A 20,491-nucleotide genomic window follows, 5' to 3' on the forward strand; every position below is an offset into this window, starting at 1 on the left:
CTGAGCCATTGGTTTTCTTTCTTGAACACACCACATAGATTTCTACCTTTGCCTTCACCTGTGAAGTTTTCCATGTATATGCCCCTCATCCTCTCCAGCTCTGGGTTTATTGGCTCATTCAGTAAACACACATTGAACTCAGGTACTGTGTTAGGCTCAGGAAAAGTAGAAATGAAGAGGCTGTAAGTCACATTAAGGAGTTTAAATGTATCAAGTGGGCAATGGGAACTAATAAATGACTTTAAGGGAAGGAATGACGAGATGGCTTCTTTGTGGATGATAGATTAGAGGAGGAGGAAAAGGCTGGGGGCAAGGTGGTCAGTTGGTACAGGACTGAGGCTGTAGATGGACATACATCAGAGACCTACTGGTCATACTGATGGGATCTGGAGACTACTTGGATGGAGTGAATGTAAGGGGAAAGGTGACTATGACTCATGGGCTTGTCTGATTGGTGGATATGGATGATTTATCTTGACAGGGGAATAGGAGCGTGGAATAATGAATTCTATCTGGGCAGTTTTAGTTTGAAATCTCCAAGGAATGTCCAATAGACAGTTTGGTGTAGAGGACTGGAGAGAAATTGAGTCTGGAGATCAGTCAAATCCTCAGTTCTTAGGTGGTAGCTGAAACTCTGGGGGTAGCTATGGAATACCAGTCTTTAAGAAGGAAGACAGAGGAAGCACAAAGAAAACTGGACGAGAAAGGGCGCTGGAAAGGACAATTTCAAACCAGCAACACTTATTCTTACATGGCAACTGTATTTCACCTGGAAGTCTGATGTGCACTTTGGTACTCTATGCAGTCTTTAGCACTGATTGTGTTTTGGAGCTTATCATGAGCCTTTACCACCCAGGAAACTGAACAAGTTAGGCCAAAAGTTAGGAAAACAAAAGGATAGGCCAGGTGGCAAAAGCTGATTGTTTGATGATACTTCTTGTTTGAAGGTGATAGCTCTTGAATAATAAACAATAAATTCTCTGCACATTTTTACAACTGGTTTTCCACACTGTATAATTATTTCAGTATTTGTCTTTCCCATTTGACTATGATGTTCCTGGGGCAAAGGCTATACCTTATTCATCTCTGTAGCCCCCAGAGTCTAGTATAAGACTTGACACATAGTAGATGCTCAGTAAATGCTTATTGCACTCATTCATTCAACACATATTTATTAAGCACCTACTATATATATAAAAAAAAATTTTTTTTTTTTTTTTATATACCAGATGCATTGCATTGGGCAAATCTACTGCAAAAACCTCTTTAAAGTGTTAAAAAGCAAAGGTGTTACCTTGAAGACTGAGGTACGCCTGACCCAAGCCATAGTGTTTTCAAGTGCCCTATATGCATGTGAAAGCTGGATGATGAATAAGAAAGACCGAAGAAGAATTGAGGCCTTTGAATTGTGGTGTTGGAGAAGAATACTGAATATACTACCGACTGCCAAAAGAAGGAACAAACTTGTCTTGGAAGAAGTACAACCGGAATGCTCCTTAGAAGCAAGGATTGTGAGATTATGTCTCATACTTTAGACATGTTATCAGGAGGGATCAGTTCCTGGAGAAGGACATTGTGCTTGGTAAAGCAGAGGGTCAGCGAAAAAGAGGATGACCCTCTTCTAGATAGACTGACACAGTGGCTGCAGTGATAACAATGATTGTGAGGATGGTGCAGAACCGGGCAGTGTTTTGTTCTGTTGTACACAGAGTCGCTATGAGTTGGAACCAACTTGACACTCCCAACAACAACAGCAACACAGGCCAGGCATAGTTCTAGGCACTGGGGATACAACAGAGAATAAAGCAAATACTTCTGCACTAATAGAGCTTACACATTCTAGCAAAAATGAAGGAACCTACCAAGCCTAGCATAAATATAAAGTTAGTGGCTACATCTCTGTTCCATGCAGGTTACCGGGTAAAAGGAGCTTCTGCTGCCTACTTAAACCAGACGAAAGGGAAACCCAATTACTCATGAAAACAGGTTCTTAGCAGCCTCTTTGCTTGTTATAGGGAAGATTCCTTGAAATCTCTCTACATCTGGTTTGTACCCAAAGTGTAAACAAAATCACTGTATTTATTCTGACTATATTCTAGATCTCTTCCTGAATCAGCACTTGCTTGTTTTCCCCCAAGGTTAAAAACTAAACAAACAAACAAACTTATTTTGAGAAAGGTCCAAAATACCATTTATGTGTGGAATTAAGTTCAAGAGTTTTTCTTTTTATCGTAGTATTAATTTTGAGACGGAAATTAAGCATGACATTGTACAGAACATATTTATTCAAGCAACCATTTACTAAGACCTACTATTGGATCAATAAGCAACATCATGATAAACAGAAAACACTGAAGTTGTAAAGGGTTTCATTTTACTTGGGTCCACAGCCAACATCCACGGAAGCAGCAGTCAAGAAATCAAATGATGCGTTACATTGGGCAAATCTGCCACAAAAGACCGTCTTAAAATGTTAAAAAGCAAAGATGTCACTTTAAGGACTGAAGTGTGCCTGACCCAAGCCATGATGTTTTCAATCACCACATATACACATATATAATGAATAAGGAAGACCAAAGAAGAACTGATACTTTTGTGTTGTGGTGCTGTTGAAAAATATTGAATATACCATGGACAGACAGAAGAACGAAATAATCTGTCTTGGAAGAAGTACAGCCAGAATGCTCATTAGAAGCAAGGGTGGAGAGACTTTATCTCACATACTTTGGAATGTTACCAGGAGGGACCAGTCCCTGGAGAAGGACATTATGCTTGGTAAAGTAGAAGGTCAGTGAAGAAGAGGAAGACCCTCAACAAGATGGACTGACACAGTGGCTGCAACAATAGGCTTAAGCATAGCAGTGATTGTGAGGATGGAGCAGGACCGGGCAGTGTCTCGTTCTGTTGTACATAAGGTCACTATAAGTCAGAGTCTAATGTCGACAACTATTTGTAAGCTCATATCAGGCACTATAGAAATATAAGAGTGATGAATCAGAAAGTCCCTGTCCTCAGGGATCCTGTGATATAATAAAAAGGATAAGACAAATTAAAAAATATTATATGGTAAGAGAATACTAAGATTCTCAAATGTGTCTTGTGTTTTCTTTTCTTCTTATTCTGCTTAAAAGGTTACCACCACTGGAAATGCCCTTACTCCCAGCTCTACCTATCAAACAGACACTTGTCACTGGCTACCTTATGTCTTACACCTTCTGTTGGATGGTGCACTGTGAAGGTGGGATTTGGTCTTTACACATCCCTGCACAGGCGGTGTGGTAGGTAAAGACAGGAACAAAGTGTTACGGAAACCCACAGAAAGGGAAGTTCAAAGGGGAGGGTCAAGTTTGGTAAAGTTCAAACATCTTTGCATTGGTTTAGGAAGAAATATCAATTGTATATTTGCAATAAGACAAAAGTTCAGAGCATCATCTTAAAAAAGAAGAAAACTACTCTTCTTTCAGGATGTTGCAAGCTTCTTTTAAACTAAACTTGGCAGTTGGGTAAATGATGGATAGCAAACGATTTCAAATGTTATTCTAAGATTTTAGAAACAAATAAATGTACTGTGAAAAATGAAGGCGACATCTTTGTAATTCATAATAAAATTCTTTGCATATTTAGCACCTTAGTTTTCCAAGTGCTTTTGTATAGGTCTCTTCTCACATGATTGTCAGGATGACTCAGCGGTGTACACAAGGGAGGCATTTCTCTTCCCACCCCTTCCCTAACATAAGCCCAGGGAGATAATTGAATCAACTGGATGCTGTCTGGGTCAGAAGTTGACCCAAGAATGAAGAGCAATGTTCTTTCTACTAGGTCAATGGCTCCCAAAGAAACACCACGTTCAGTAAAAAAGAGAGAGAAATAAGATTGTTTTCTTTCTTTCCTTGGAAGGGAAAGAATTTATTTTCTGATTTAAAAATGAGAAATGACTGAAGTGGTGAAATTGTATTATTCTGCCAAATGACAAGCAACATAGCTTGGTGTGAGAAAAATTGGACAAAGTATGTGTTCTGGGATGTACTTAGAAATCACGTGGCTCCCATTTTGCCTTCTAGACAGACAGACAGACAGACAGATGACAGCCGTTGAACTGACTCTGACCAACAGAACAAAACATTGCCCTGAGTCATCCTCATGATCACCAGCGTGTTCGAGACTGTCGTTGTGGCTATTGTGCCAATCCATCTCACTGAGGGTTCCCCTCACCTTCACTGGCCCTCTGCTTCACCAACCATGATGTCCTCCCACAGCAATTGATCCCTCCTGATGACGTGTATAAAGCAAGCAAGTTGGACAATGTTCTGTTGTGATCCATAAGGTTTTCATTGGTTAATTTGTGAAAGTAGATCACCATGTCTTTCTTCCTAGTTTGTCTTAGTCTGGAGCTTTGTTGAAAACTGTCCACCTCAGGTGACTTTGTTGGTATTTGAAATACCAGTGCCATAGATTCCAGCATCACAGCAACACACGAACCATCATAATATGACAAACTGACAGACAGGTGATGGGACTTTTACACAAATGAGAATAATTAGCATCGTTTTCCCGTAAACTTCATTCAAATCTCCACATGTAGCGATGTCCCCCTGGATTCAAATAGCAATCATTAAACTGCATTTATGGGATGCACCAATATGCACCCCTGGCACCATATATAATACAATTTCCTTTCTTCCCTTGATTATTTTTCCTTCCTTCCTTCTCTCCTTCCCTCTATCACTCTGCTTTTACTGTTACTCCTGTATTTACTGGGTACAATCTGCGATTAGATAGCTAGGAATACACAGACAATAAGCTACAGTTCTTGCTGCTCAAATAGCGGACTAGGATAGAGAAAGCCTGAGGGGAGGGATCATATCATTCACTTTAGTGTCAGCTCCAGGACCTTACATTGGCCTTAGACAAGGACCTGCTTCCTGAATGGGTGATGGGTAGATGGAAGGATGAGATGTCTGAATCTGGATGGCAGCATTCCAATTTCTGACTCAGTAAAACGGCAGAAACTTCCCCTCCCCTGCCCATGCCTTTTCTGTTTCAGCAGCCTCCTTTCAATGGGAGAGGATATGAACAAGAGAATCAAATTGGCATTCTGAAGCTCTTCATTTAAAGGCACACATTTAGCAATTTGCTATGTCTGAGTTAATACATGGGTTAAGTTCCCCGTGAATGGCACTCTCCTAACTCCAGCAACGTCATAAAGATAATCAGTTGCTGTGTGTCTGGCAAGTTAATGACTACAAGCCCAAGGGATGAGAGAAGGGGAAAACGTTAACATAAAAAAATAGAACTTTAAACAAATTCGGAGGAAAATGAAAAAGGACTTATCGTCCCTCCTCTCCCCCACCAAAAACTATATAAGATCTCGTCATGAACAAAAAAATTACTGAAGACATTATTTTAAAATTTGTGCTTATGCAGAAAATAAGGTGGATAGGGAACTTAGCTGGAGAAAAAGAAGACAAGAGAATTAGGAAGAGATGGAAGTAAAGCAGGTGAGAAGAAGGGAAAAAAGAGAGAAGAGACTAAGAAGAAGGCTCCAGTGCAGAGATGATGGTGAACAGGCAGGGATATGAGGATTAGGCTAGGTCTCAGGGGGCAGGTAAAAGAGCACCTTCGAGGACTTCATCAGTAGAGGTGGGTGAGAGAGAACATCTTCTACCTGTTTCCCCAGATCAAGAGGATGGAATGAGGCTAACAGTCATGAACACCTGCCCTGTGGTAGGCCCTGTGCTGGGTGCTTTTATATGTGATATGTTATTTAATCATCACAGCAACCCTGCAAGGAAGGAAATGATCTCCATTGTACAGGTGACAAAACTGAGTTCAGAGATCATCAGTAGTGGAGCTGGGGCTTTGCACATTACCATCCATGAAGCACTCCTTTATCTCGCTTAATCTCCGGGTAACTCTATGAAATGAACAAAGTAATTTCCATCTAGCATGGCAAGAAATGGAGGCTTCGAGGCTTTAAGGGAGCCATTCATAGTCACATAGCTAGCATGGGGCCAGGAAGCACATGAACTGGGACTTGATCCAGGGCTCCTTCTATTTCACTGTACAGCCTCCTTGAGGAAGTAGCAGGCTGAAATTCCCCTACCCCATCTCCAACTTCAGACTGTGGCTTGTGGTAGATGAGTGCTGAGTACCAGACCAGCCAGGTACTCAATGGAGGTTGAGGCTGATGTCTATGTTCTGGTCTGGCTAGGGCACCCTGGACATTCTGATTGTGATTGTACATAGAATGTGGATCTAAGCCTTAAAAATGACATTAGGGTTTTCTGGTTTGTGTGGCAATCTTGTCTATCACAGCTCCCAAACGTGGTCTGAACAGATAATTATTTCACCCTAGTAACACAGCCTTCATTGTCACTAGATGAGGCCACTGGTTCCACTGTGGGCTAGCTCTATTTGAAGAAAGTTCTTGTTCTGACCCCCAAATCTCTTTCCCTTCAACCTCTATCTTTTGGTTTTGCCTTTTCTAGAACAACAAAATCTTTCAGATATCTAAATACAGCTAGTGTCTCTCCCCTTCTTCTTCTCTTCTCCAGCCTAAACTTTCTCAGTTTCTACAACAACTAGTTATAAGACATACTTTCTGGTGGCCTCTCCATTCCTGATGCCCTTTTTGCCAAGCACTCAAGTTTGTCTATTTCCTTCATCAAATGTAACATGAAAAATGGATTATAATACTCTAAATGTGGTTGGAGCCCTGGTGGCACAGTGGTTAAGAGCTCAGCTGCTAACCAAATTGTTGGCAGTTCAAATCTACCAGTCACACCTTGGAAACCCTATGGGGCAGTTGTACTCTATCCTATAGGGTTGCTGTGTGTCAGAATTGACTTGACGGCAACAGGTTTGATCTTTTCTTTTTTTGGTTTTATATGGTCTAAGTACTGCTGAGTCCCATGAAAGCATTCCTGCTCTTTCTCTGGAAATGAGATCTCTCTACTGTCATAATTAAGGTAATGTTAGCTTGTTCAGCAACCACGTCATAGAGGAGAAAGATAAGCAAGCAGGCTCTTGCAGTTCAGAGGGTTAAGTGCTATGAAGGAAGTAGGCATTGTATTATGGGATCTCAGAGAAGGCGAGCTAATTTTGCCTGAAAGGATCAAAGAAAGGGTCTTGGAGAAGATAATGCTTCAACTACAACTCAAAGTCAACCAGGTGGAGCAAGTGGAAGAGCTTTCCAGGTAGATGGAAAAGGTTTTGCACAGAGGGACTGGAATGAGAGAACATGGTAGTACCGCCTTTATTTCCCCATTTCTCCTTTTTTTCAATTCCTTTCATTAGCTTACCTCTGGCATAGCACCACTTTTTATTGTTCTTTTCTGCCAAGGATTGGGATATATTGTGGTCTCCTGTTTTAAGAAGTATCTTTTATACAGAGAGTTGGAAGCTAACCATACACCACCTGTTTAAGTATTAAGTGAGCATTAAATAGTCAAATACTGGCAAGATTATCTTAATCAGTATTTCCTGGGCCCACTCTTCTTCTCAGATTGTACTCAACATCAGTGGACTGTTTGATTAGGGTTGGAAAGCAAATGGCACCCCAGTATCAAAAGGCAGCCACGAGCTATTCAGAGCCATGAGTTGGACCACTGTGCTTTGGTGGAACCGCACAGGGGTCAGGATGTCTTGGCCCCTTTATCAGCTGACCTGTGTTTCTCTTCAACACCTCTAGGCAGCAGTGTTTGAAATAAAGTATTTTAGGAATTCCAGAATCCCTGTTTCTAAGGTTATCATTCACAAATTCTTATTGAGGCAGGTGTTCTCAGGCTGGAGAACAGACAGGCTAGGAGCCTCACCTTTGCAAGTATAAGTCAGAGAAAGCCCACGATAACCCAAACACCTGCTATTTCTTTCTGCCTGTCTGCCTTCAGCCTCTCAATCATCCAACCCCATCTCTTTGAAAAGTGCACAATAACTCAAGGCATCCCTTAAACGTCACACAGGTAAATACAGATCAACACCTTTCACAAATCCACGCAATCAAAGGATAGAAGAGAGAACAGAGCCTTCAATAAAGAACCTTAAACATCCCACCAGAAAGTCCCAAACAACCCTGAAAAGTGAGAATAAAACTACCAAAAGCTGACAGAGGGTAACAAGCATTATTTCCAACCCACATTTGTCCTTCTAAAAAAAGCAAAGCAACTACTGAAAAAAAACCCCTGAAATGTATGAAATCTAACTATCGTTAACATATTTCCTGTCTTCGCACAGCTTATAAAAAATGTTTCTGAGCTTTCCCTGGCTCATTTACAATGATGGGAAGGAGCAAAAAGGAAATGCAACAGATGGGACTACCATCCTCTCTCGCAGTAATTTGTCTTCACTTGAGATAGTTTGGGCGAGATTTCAAACATTTTTCACATGTACGAATGGTTTATTGCTGCTCAAGAACAATGCAGATGAGGTTCCTAAAAAAGCTGCAGGTTACAAGTCATGTTTACTACTGCCTATTTTTGTTGTTTCTAAAAGAGATCACCTAAGCTTCCCTCTGACCCGCCCCAAACTGACTCTGCGAGAATCTAATCTGGTACTGATTTAGAGCTGACAGGTGGTACATGCATAATTAAAGATGACCTAACACAGAATCCTCTCATTCCTGGCATATTATCAGACACTTAAGCAAAGCAATTATCAGTAGGCAATCTTTTCTGTCAACAGAGATAGAGATGAAACATTTCTTCAATTAAGAGGATTCTGCAAGGATGCTGTATATATAACCATCTGTAAATACTTGAACATCTTTAGAGTTTAATACTAAGTTAGCTCAATGGAGCACCTCTGAGTAGTTAACAAACACATGGGTTTCCCGCCTACTTTTCCTGGAAGGTCACATTTCAAATATCAAAATCACTAAAATAAGAACAATTTTGGGGTGTTTCCAGAGATCCTGATCCAAGTTAACAAGGAAATCTGCATTTTTCTGCTATGGCCCTGCTGGGGTTCACTAATATACCAAGTCTTTCTCAATGGGTCAAAGCAAAAAGGATAGGGTTCAAATTAAAGTAAATTCAATTAAAACACCACTTCAAAGCAAAGATTATTCCCCTCCCCATGCTCCGTGAATGTCAGAAGGACTTAGAGAATTATTATCAAGCCCTAAAACTTCATTTTGAATCTAAGTGATTTAAAAGATTTTGTTTTCATTTTGGAAAAAGATGAATATTTTTCAAAGAAACAAGGGTCTTGACAAAACAGAGGGATTTCCCATCTCAGGTGAAGGAGAGAAGAGGTACTGCATTTCCTAACAGAAAAAAAAAAAAAAAACAGAGAAGGGTATTTTTTGTAAATTATAGTGCATGTACTTTATATAGCAGAATGCATTTTAACTTTCTTTAGAACTGAAATTGCTTTAATGTTATAGCAAGACAAGTGATTTTCTTTTCTTTTTTTAAAAGGTGGTTTCTAAGTTAATGGGTTTTTTGAAGCCCATGTAAAAATTGCCTTCCGTGAGACAGGGAACTTCACAACGTTTGTGGTGCATATTTCGCCACATATCACAAGAGGTCCTGTTGTTTAAATTCTTATATCCTTATGTCATATGTGAACAAACGGCCTTATTGTTCATTTGAACATGTCTTTATACGATCTCTGGTGGTAGGGCTGGTGTTGTTGTTTGCACTTTTTTTCCCTCATCAAGTTAGAACAAAAGTCTCTTTTTCTGCAGCACTGGGAACTCGGGGAACATGGCAGTGTGTGGCAGCGGCTGTCAGTTTGGAAACCCCATAATGATCATGTCAGTGAAGTGCTAATGTTAATGGGTTGACTTTTGACAAGTAAATCAAGGTCTATAGAAAAGTTTTTTCTACACACTGCAGACTTTAAGGTAATCCGAAACAGAAGCACTTAATTGGACAATTAAGAATCATCCTGTAAACTACTAAAAAGGCGGGCTGCATCGCAACCAGCCTAATTCTCTCGACATGTGTTTCACTTGAAAGAGAATCCATTCAGAATACTAGGGAAAAAATACAGGTAGTCTTTTGGGAGACAGGTGGAGGGGTGGTGGTGATGGCAGCATCATTCACGGGGGATTCAACAGGACTCAAAGCTCAAGTTCATTATATTTCTCAAAATTATGAATAGCTTCTGAAGGAGTATTTGCAATTCTCCATAGACCTATTTCTCCTAAGGAGTTCTCTGTTTCTTCCTTTCCAATTTTAATGTAAGAAAAGGAAGAGAATAGAGCCAGACATTGGTAGGGAGGCAGGAACAAAGGAAGCTCTACAGATCAGAGGAGGAGGCTCTAAACCAGTTCCATTTCAGATGCCCTTAAATTCCTTCCATCAGGATTCGATTGAGAAAAACTCAAAGATGTAGTTTGATAGCATACTGCATCAAGAGGCCAGGAAAAAGAAATATGTGGCAAAGAACAAACACACATGATTTCCCAACTGATGTCAAAGATGAAAGGAAGATATAAGATATAAGGCACACACTACCATTAGAATGCATCAGAATGAATGCAATAAAAAAGGAAACAATTCTAGTGAGTTTATTTAGGGAGAGACTCTCATTTGCCATACAGCTACAGGTCCCCAACTTTTCGTAAAGCTTAGTAAACAAAGCAAAATCTATTAGCACAACCTTTTTATTCTGAGGATGGCACATGGCACTAAGACACTTTACACGATGCCTTTTACATGTTGATGTTATTTTAGAACCATTCACTAACAACATTTTTAAGGCGAAGGTACCTTATATAAAACTGATACCTTATTGTGAACCAGTTTCTACTCTCCACCCTCAAACCTGGTTTTCCAAATATCTTGGCTTTACTAAGTTTTATGCTTGTATGAATAAAATAAGACTGTAACTATGGCTACAAAATGAAGACTAAATTATGATGCCCTGATACGGATAGAGTATTATTTTGGAAAGAACAAAGAAAAATCCAAGATATTATTCTATCTATATCTATTTGTGTCCCCTGTTTCAAGATCACTTAAAATCTGCCATTTGGAAGCCTTGTAGAGACATTCTGCAGAATACCATGTATTCTCCTTACTAACTGATTATTAGAGATATTTTTCATATTTGGAGCCCTGGTGGCTCGGTGGTTAAGAGCTCGGCCGTTAACCAAAAGGTCAGTGGTTCCAATCCACCAGCCACTCCTTGGAAACTCTATGGGGCAGTTCTACTCTGTCCTATAGGGTCACTATGAGTTGGAATAAACTTGACAGCAATATATATATATATATTTTCTTTCTTTCATGTTTATTTCGCTAAGAACAAAGTGTAATACATATTTAAGAAAGTCAGAATGGATGCTGTTTCAGAATCCAGCCATTCAGGAGGAAGACATTTACTTTCTGGTTAAAGAGTAACCACAACTAAGTCCAGAACAGCTGGTCATAGCTTTTTCAGGAAATGGTATTCAAGGTCAAACTGGACGAAGCTTACTATACATCTTCAATGACCTAGAAGGTGATGGAACAATGGATGCTCTTATTTTCTGCTCCTAATACTTTCCCAGAGATGGTACGACAGGTCAACTAAAAAAAGGGCGGCCTCACTCCACTGCAGGGAGATAGAATATAAGATGTAAAAAAATAGTGTTCCCCCCAGAAATCACTGGAATCAACTGTTCTTAACTTTGAGTTCCTTCACAGAACGAAATGTTAAGGGCCGGTACAATTTGTTTCCCTTAGGGATAGAGGGATGGAAGTGGAAACAAGTGACAGGACAGGATTAAAGAAACATATGTTCTTATTAAGACAGAGGTTGAAAGAACAAATATCAACCAGATAGAAATAACAAGAAAAAGAATCCAACACTCAGCAGTTTACACAAACCAATTTACATTTATTTCCTTATGGTCGACTGTAACCCACACCTCAATAGACATCATGTGCTTTTGTATGTACACACTGTAACTTCTATAAATTAACAAAGGAGAATACAAAAAGAGCCAGGTATAATGGAAACCAGGGACTGACTTCCAACCCTACAGCCAGTTGTATTGTAATATCTTCTGCTCAGTGCTGACAGCTTTTTCTTCCCTCCTCTCATCCCGACACAACGCCTTCAGGTCTGTCTAAGTAATGTAATTTAGTGGAGTGGAATTCCCTGGGCACCCTGTGCAGCACTTGGTGACAGTATCATTTATACTCTGTACTGTCTTTGCCTGACACTGATACATCAGCCTTCATCCCTCATTCATAGCAGGGCATGCAATTTCACCTTCTGCTGTGCCCTTCTGTGGTGTGCATGTACAAATTTACTCCATTCAGCCCTAATTACAAACCTTGGTTGAAATGCTCTCATTAGATTTATATTTCTCACTTCAAATGTCAATCGTATTGAAAATTCCGATTTTCCCAAGGATTCATCCATTAGCAATAAACTCGAAAGTATTCCATGACTGAGTGCATTAAACCAGCAATGCCGACATGCACTTAAAATACATCATTAGAGTAAATCTCCATTGCAAATGCTTTACATTATTCAACCAAAGGAATAATGAGCTCACCCGGCCAGTCCCCTCAAATTGCACATGAAGGATAGGTTAAAGCCAGCTGTTATGCAGGAAGAAGCACACCGTGTGTGTCAACGGATGCATTTCAGAATCTCTGTCATTCCTTATGAAAGTGTGGGAGGGAATCAAAGCCAGAGTCTAATTTATCACCTTCTCTCACCTATGAATTTTTTTTTTAACAGAAAATTCAGTTTGTGGGAAAGTGCAAAAAGGCAGGCAAAGATAATGGGAAGTTAGAGAATGAATGCGTGCATGGGGTTGGGGGGTAGGTTTGACGCTCTATCTGCAATGCCAGGAACTTTGTAAGTTACCTAGAATGATCTGCACTGCCTGATAAGCATTCTGCCATTTTGCACTACAGGGAAAAATGGAAAAAGCAGCACTCTCTGGGTCACTCACTGGAAGAAACTGGGTACCCTTTTAATAAAAGATAGATCTTCCTTCTTCCTGGCAGAGATGACCCAAGAAATGTCCTCACCCTAGATGGATGGCTCCTAACAGTAAAAACCCAGAAAACCCAATGATACATTGTTCAAGTCAGAATTCATGTCTGTGACCGGGATGGTAGGACAGACCATGAAAAGGAAAATTAGGAGAAAGATGTTTAAAAAACAAACAAAAAATGACAAAAAACTAGCAAATGCATTGATTGATAAAACCAAGTTATCACTGCATTATATCTGTACTATGTTTTAATTCCTTAGCTTATTAGTATCATTCATCACTTCTTGTCAGGTCCCAGATGAAGCAAAGTCAAGGAGTTACAGTTTCTTTTTTTAATATGACAAATGAAGAAACCACATCCCAGGAAGGTCACGGAGGAGGATGAAGGAAGAGTCCGGTTTGAACTCTTAGCATCTGAATTCTAAAGGCTAACCAGGAATCACACAATTATGATCTTGTATTATGAAATATACAATGTATTTACTTTTTGATGGATGCTTTGGTAAGCAGAAAGGACTCCTAGAAGGGCAGGCATGTATTACATGAAACAGAAAATAATTTGCAAAAAAAAAAAAAAAAAAAAGCAGCAGCAGTAGTTGTTTTCCACTTGTCAGCATCTGGTCATCTACAGGATTATAACAGATGCAATATTTTCTGTAGGGAATTACACCACCATTGAAGCTAATTGCTCCTGAAGTTTGGCCCATTCCCACCTGAGATATTTTAAATCCTTACTTGATTACAACATTAGCTCTCTCTTTCATAATGTACACCAGCAGGTACTACAATTAACATGCACAGATGTGAGAACTGAAATATCGTGTTGAAATAAAAAAACATAGTGAGAAAGTAAAAATAACTGAATATGCTCAATATGGGGATGATCTTAAAAGGGAAAGAGAGGCCTACATTGTGCTAATTTAATGGGACCATATAGGGAAAAACAATGACAACCTCCAAGGTAGCATTAGTAATCTATGAATGACCAAACCACAGTGTAAATGGCTGTATCATTCCAAACGAGAAACACTGAACCAAGGACTGACCTTCTTTTGCCCGTTTAATTCCCAAATTTGTACTCTAAGCATAGAAAGCAACCCCCAAATGCCTTAAAATTCTCCAACCCATTCTTCTGATGCAATGGCACAAATAGGAATGACAACAGCATCATTTTATTAAGAGCTGGCTTTGTGCTTCATCATCTCACTTAATTAACCTTCGCAACCACTCTATGAAGTAGGTACTATTCCTGTTCCCCTTTTGAAATAAAGACATCCAGGCCTTGGAGACGTTAAGTAAATAGATCAAGGGCAACAGGTAGCTAAGCTAAGTTTTGATCCTGAGTCCTTCTTTTCCTCAAGCCTTCATCTTGCTTTGACCACTGCATCACGCTGTCTGCCATGGTCAGAGATACCGAAGAGGAATGCGATGTGCAATCTTCATTTTCCAGAGGCTTCTGGAATGGCTGCCCTCTTGAGTCATCGATTTCACACATTACATCAAACCAAAAGGCTCAGAACACTCTCAGACATTCTCATTCTTTGGAAATGCCACAGCCACTCAGTCAGTGGAATGGGGACAGCACCATCGCTGGGATCATGAAGTTATGAATTTCCCTGTGAAGGCTGACGCCACCTCTTTTTGGTGTTTCTTCTAGCCACAAACTGACACGTTATCACTTACTGTGGTTGCAGTAGACTCAGCAGCCAGATGAAGGGGAGTTTTTACTTGGTTAACTTCAGGGCAGGCATGCGTTCATCCTTGTCTGTCCTCCCTCCCTCCACCCCATCCCTATGCAAACAAAAGTTTTCCAGTACCTCAGACAACATCACTAAGAAATTCCTTCTTTGCTGTTCTACGAGTTTATAAGAAACAACTTCCTAGCAATGAGTCCAAAAGATGCATGTTGTAAAACAGCATTTCAAACAAGACAATTACTTTTTAAAAAAGATTCAAGAATTCCATTGCTTCTACTTTCATCCTTCCAACAACCCAATTTGTTTATGTATGAGCTATGCCTTTCTTCCTTCAGAAGGGGAAAATGCTGATAAATTATCACATGTAGGCAAACAGGGCAAAAACCTGGCTGCCTTTCGCTATTTAAACGGAGACACATTTATTTCCCAATGTACCACTTACCAGACAGATGCAAAGATGTGGGCAGGCCAGTCATCAGAATTAACAGAGTGATTCTGCTTGCACTACATATTCTGATTTGTATGAATCTTATTTTTAGCCATGCACAAAGGGCAATAAATGGAAAATCTTATTCTAACCGCTATTTTTTCTGGGCCACCCACACTGCTCCACCTACCGCACAACTTCACAAATGTAAAAAAACCCAACTAAGGCTTCGTCCTAACAAGGGATGCAAAGTGGCTAAAATGTGTGACATTTTTTCCAGTTAGTGTTTGTACTTTCATTCTTTTTATGCATCAGGACTTTCAGGAAAAACAAAGTTGACTTACTGATGGGCATTTTCAAAGACTCCACGTTGGCATGTCAGTCAGTGTACGGACAAGTGCGCTCCACCAGGCACCTGCACTACTGTGCCGCGGGCCACACAGCAACCAACCTTTGGCAAAAAAATGTACCCAAAGACTTTCGCTGTAAACCTAGAACATGTTGTTTGGAAACAATGATAGTGTTTTAAACCTTCTTCAAATTAACAAAAGTGGTATGAGAAATAAAGCGGGCTGTTTTTAGTCAGGAGTGATTTTGCCAATAGCCCTTGACCTAAATCTGCTTTCGGCGTGCAGTAGAACCAAGGCACAGCATCCCCTTGCCCTCTCCCTCCCTTCTGCACATTTCTCTCTCTGTCTGCATTATCCACACTTCACCAACAAACAGCCTGAAGCTGACCCAGCATTAACTCACACATGGTTATCACTGCAGAGTGAAGCATCTGATACTTAGAGACAAGCACCTTGAGAGCAAATAAGGAAAAAACAAACAAACAAAAAAAACTGATGAAGAGGATACTAGCTAAGGCATAAAGAAGATACAGTCTATTTTTGATCACTATTTTTTTTTTTTTTTTTATCTCTTTAGACTTTTTATGAGAAGTTAGGAAGGTCCCAGAGTGCCAATTAAAATGCCTGTTGCTCTGAGCCCTCGGTAAACCACAACAGCAAACATATACAGGTAGTGATTAATATTTGAAAGTCAACTGAACAAAATCATTAAGACAAAAAAGGAGTCAACTCTGATAAATGCATCTTTACCTGTGTGCTTGCTCATTATCCAGAAACTAGAGGAAATGTCCTGTCATCCTCTGGTAGTTAACACACGCCCTGCAGAGCTAGCACCTCCGAGAACAGACGGTTACTAAAGCAGTGCTGAGGTGGATCAGAAAATCTCTTTTGGGTGAGAGTCCACTATCGTCAGAACTTCTGACTTGGGCTGTAAAAACATGGGTGAATAAGTATCTGAAAAAGTGGGTCATACCACTGAGATACAACCACACCGCCCCCAAATCAGACTCCAAATGACTGTGCTGTGACAAAGTGGGAGGGGTCTGAACACAGCGAAAGCAAAACTTTTATGTGGTGAGGAGCATTTTAGTTTTCACTGGTTTAGGTTAGAGAAAGTTAATCTCAATGTCAACTACAAAGCCAACTAGCTTTTAGTGTACTCTTGAAATTATATGATAAATGCCGGCTGTGAATGTAATGGGAAATTCAGATACCAATGTCATAAACAGTCCAAGGGACAGTCTCGGGCTTAAATGACATACCCCATCACTGAACGGCACCGAAGCGAGCGCTGTGACTCAGTGAAGTAAGACAGCAAACCGAAACTGAAGACGAAGAACCAAATGCTCATTATCCACGTTAGCATCTCCTTCTCCAAGGGAGGATCAAAGTACTGTATACCACTTCCCCACACCTGTACCCAACACGGCACTAGACACAATTGCAAATATTTATCAAAGCACCCTTCAACTGCTGTAGGAAGAAGGCAAACCGTAGTTACCTGGATTGAGTACATTCATTCATCTGTCACTCAAGAGCTACGGAAATATTAATTTGAGCCAATACATTCTGAGTTCCTTTATGTACAAAGACACAAAGGGTGTGAAGGGACGCAGAGAAGCCCCTGCTTTCAAGGAATTTAGAATATTGTACAGGCGATGATAAGACCCAACCATACCAAAAAAACAAACCCACTGCTGTCGGGTCATTCCAACTCACAGCGACCCTATAGAACAGAGTAGAACTACCTCATAGGGTTTCCAAGGAGCGGCTGGTGGATTGAACTGCCAATATTTTGGTTAGAAGCTGTAGCACTTAACCACTACGCCACCAGGGTTTCCAACCTACCATAACTATTGCCAAATGCAGATAATTTTAAACAAACAAAATCTCTTCTACTAAATATTTCCTACTCTATTCACATAAGGTTTGTGAATGGCATTCCTACAACATTTCTCAAATGAATCCTTCAACAATCCTTTTATTTTTATCTTTGAGTGCCCAAAGCCCTTCCTAATCTCATTGGCTAAGTTTTAGGATTCATTCTGAACCAAAGTCCTAGCACTTCCTAAAGGGAAGTACAGAGATACCAGCACAAACCAAGGAGCTGTAACACCACACCAGAGGAATCTGAAGAGAAGTTTCTTTGAAAAAGAACAGAGAACGTGAAGTTGAGAGAAAACTCTCTGGTTCACAGAACAAGAAGGGATATATCTGAATCGAACTTTGCTACCATCAACTATAAAATGAGAATTATACTGGAGCCCATATTGTCTGAATTGTGGATTGGGAAATGGGTGAACCTGGTTAATCAGGCATTCCTGTTTCTGCCCAATTGCCGTATATTACATGGGTTACTAATTTGAAATAACTGGGACACGATCAGTTCACTGAACACTAAAACCATCTTGTACATACCTGAAGCTTTCTTTTGTGACTTCAGAGGGCCACCAGTGTCTGGAGTTATTTTTATCGATGGAATGTAGGAATGAAAATACCAGTTAATAGAGGTTTCCACTTTAGAGACTGGTGAGTCCACACAGGTATCTATTCTCACAAGAGGTGATTAATGTGATCGAAGGGAGAAAAATCAGCAACACGGAGATCACTGCCCTATAAAATGATATCTAATATTATTTTTCCTAAGCCTTGCCAAATTATTCCGCTCAGAACATTATTTGCAAACGTTTGGAGCGTAGCAGGATTTTTAGAGTCCTTGTAATACTTAACTAGAGCCCTGGTGGCACTGCGGTTTGATGTTTGGCTGCTAACCAAAAGGCTGGCCGTTCAAATCCACCAGCCGCTCCTTGGAAACCCTATGGGGCAGTTCTCATCTGTTCTATAGGGTCGCTATGAGTCGGAATCGACTCGACGGCAATGGGTTTTTGGTTCGGTAATGCTTAACTAGCAGGTATAATCTATTGTTTCTAGCAGATATAATCAGTTGAGAGAACTACTTGTAAATCTGAAACTAGTTCCCAGCCCAGTGCTGTGACTGAAAAAACCCTGGAAGAATACATAAAAGTATGTGTTAACAGGTGGTTTTTGTCTGTGTACTTGGATTATAGGTAACTTCTTTTCTTGTTTATGCTTTTCTGTTATTTTACAAACTACATAGAATAAATATTTATTACTTTTATAATCAGGAAAATAAAGCTACTTCTCTCATGATAGAAAAGCAATTAATTATTTTCTGATTCTGTTCTTTTTAGTAATTATGAATACTTGATACATGGAATCCAGCATAATAATCTGGCCTGGTGACGAACAGGCATAAAATGCAGGAAAAATCTGCTAGAAACAATAGATTATAGCTTCTAATTAAGCATTACCAAACCAAAATCCCATTGGCGTCAAGTCGATTCCAACTCATAGTGACCCTATAAGGACAGAGTAGAACTGCCCCACGGGGTTTCCAAGGAGCGCCTTGTGGATTTGAACTGCTGACCTTTTGGTTAGCAGCCAAACACCAAACCACAGCACCACCAGGGCTCCAGTTAAGCATTACAAGGACTCTAAGAATCCTGCTACGCTGCAAACCTTTGCAAATAATGTTCTGGGCAGAAGAACAGAAACTGTTCTCCTCATCGTGACACATGGCCTGTGCACCCTCCCACTGCAACAAAGCTCCAGGTGCCAAGGATTTTACAATGATCAATTTTACAGGGTGTCCTTGGAAGAGTGTGATGTGATCCCTTAGGTTAAATCACGACTCAGCCAGAGATATCATTTCACTAGTGACAGGTGCATCAAAAAAGAGCTCACAGATAATTTCTAAAACATTAAAAGATTGGCAATTATTAGAATAAGTTGATAAACTGTGCTACAATTGCTATTACTTGGTCATCAGCTTTATAATATACATAGCTTAGTTTATCTGCAGCATCACAGAGAATTTTATTTGAAATATTTTATGTACACATTAATTTATATTTCCACATTAGTAACATCACTCCTATTTGTATCATTAGTGTATACGCAGAGAATGCAAATTAATTTTGACAGTGCCTTGAACAGAACATAGTGTGAAGCTAAATCGTTACAGATAATCGTGTCATACATTCTTAAAAAAAAAGACAATTGTGCCAATGGTCCCCCAACAACTATATGAGCTAATGTATATGTTCATGAAATTGTGTTATACTTTATGCTTAAAGGAAACCCTGGTGGCGCACTGGTTAAGTGTAACAGTTGCTAACCAAAAGGTCGGCAGTTCAAATCCATCAGGTGCTTCTTGAAAACACTATGGGGCAGTTCTACTCTGTCCTATAGGGTTGCTATAAGTCCAGTCGACGGCAACAGGTTTCTTATACTTAAAACCAATAACATGACAACTTTTAGAATGCTTCCAAAACATTGACAGAACATCTGAAATTTAAATTTTGGCACTGGAAAAGTGGTAAAAGCCCCAACCTGCAGTTTCCCAAGAAGAATAATATGAATGGTATATTTTTCTATCTTACATCAACATTTTTAGATTATTATTAAGGCATGAGAATAGGTACAATAAGATGTCTGTTAAATAGACATATGAGGGTAAGAAGATATTTTTCTTGTTTTAATTTTTGGGTTAATTGACAAACAGCTTAAAAAATACTTTTTGTTAACAATCCCTGCAAAGCCTTTTCTTTTTCTAGTTATAAAATATTTAACCATCCTCAGTGATTCAGCAGGTCAGTGTCATCAGCTACAAATATCCCCCAGGGTATATGCTCTACCTTCACTAAACTAAAGCTATCTTGTTTTCTAAACTTTTATCTCTGAAAAAGGGAAGTGGGATGTGCGTGGTAGGGCTGGTGTGTGGAAGGGGGTGGGGTGGGTGGGGGTGGGAAAGTAAGCAAGTTAGTTAATTCAGGGTTTTGGTTAGTTAAGTTCCACAAAAATACCCAGTGCCGTCAAGTCGATTCCGACTCATAGTGACCCTATAGGACAGAGTAGAACTGCCCCATAGAGCTTCCAAGGAGCGCCTGGCGAATTCCAACTGCCAACCTTTTGGTTAGCAGCTGTAGCACTTAACCACTACGCCACCAGGGTTTCCTAGTTAAGTTCCAGGTAGCTAGAATATCACTAGTCATGC

General features: G+C 40.0%; 1 protein-coding gene across 9 annotated transcripts in view; it reads right to left on the bottom strand.

Moving 5' to 3' along the window:
- BACH2 (BTB domain and CNC homolog 2) overlaps positions 1–20,491 on the bottom strand; it is a 418,232-nt gene that overhangs the window by 135,974 nt on the left and 261,767 nt on the right. The window contains exon 1 of one of the 9 annotated variants that reach the window (XM_064289020.1): positions 16,165–20,194. The exons of the other annotated variants lie outside the window; for them this stretch is intronic. The gene's annotated coding sequence lies outside the window, so the exon portion shown is untranslated. Of the gene's footprint in view, positions 1–16,164; positions 20,195–20,491 lie in introns of those variants that run through there. 9 annotated transcript variants of the gene reach the window in all.

Source organism: Loxodonta africana, chromosome 1 (assembly GCF_030014295.1).
Source record: "Loxodonta africana isolate mLoxAfr1 chromosome 1, mLoxAfr1.hap2, whole genome shotgun sequence".
NCBI classification, from domain to species: Eukaryota; Metazoa; Chordata; class Mammalia; order Proboscidea; family Elephantidae; genus Loxodonta; species Loxodonta africana.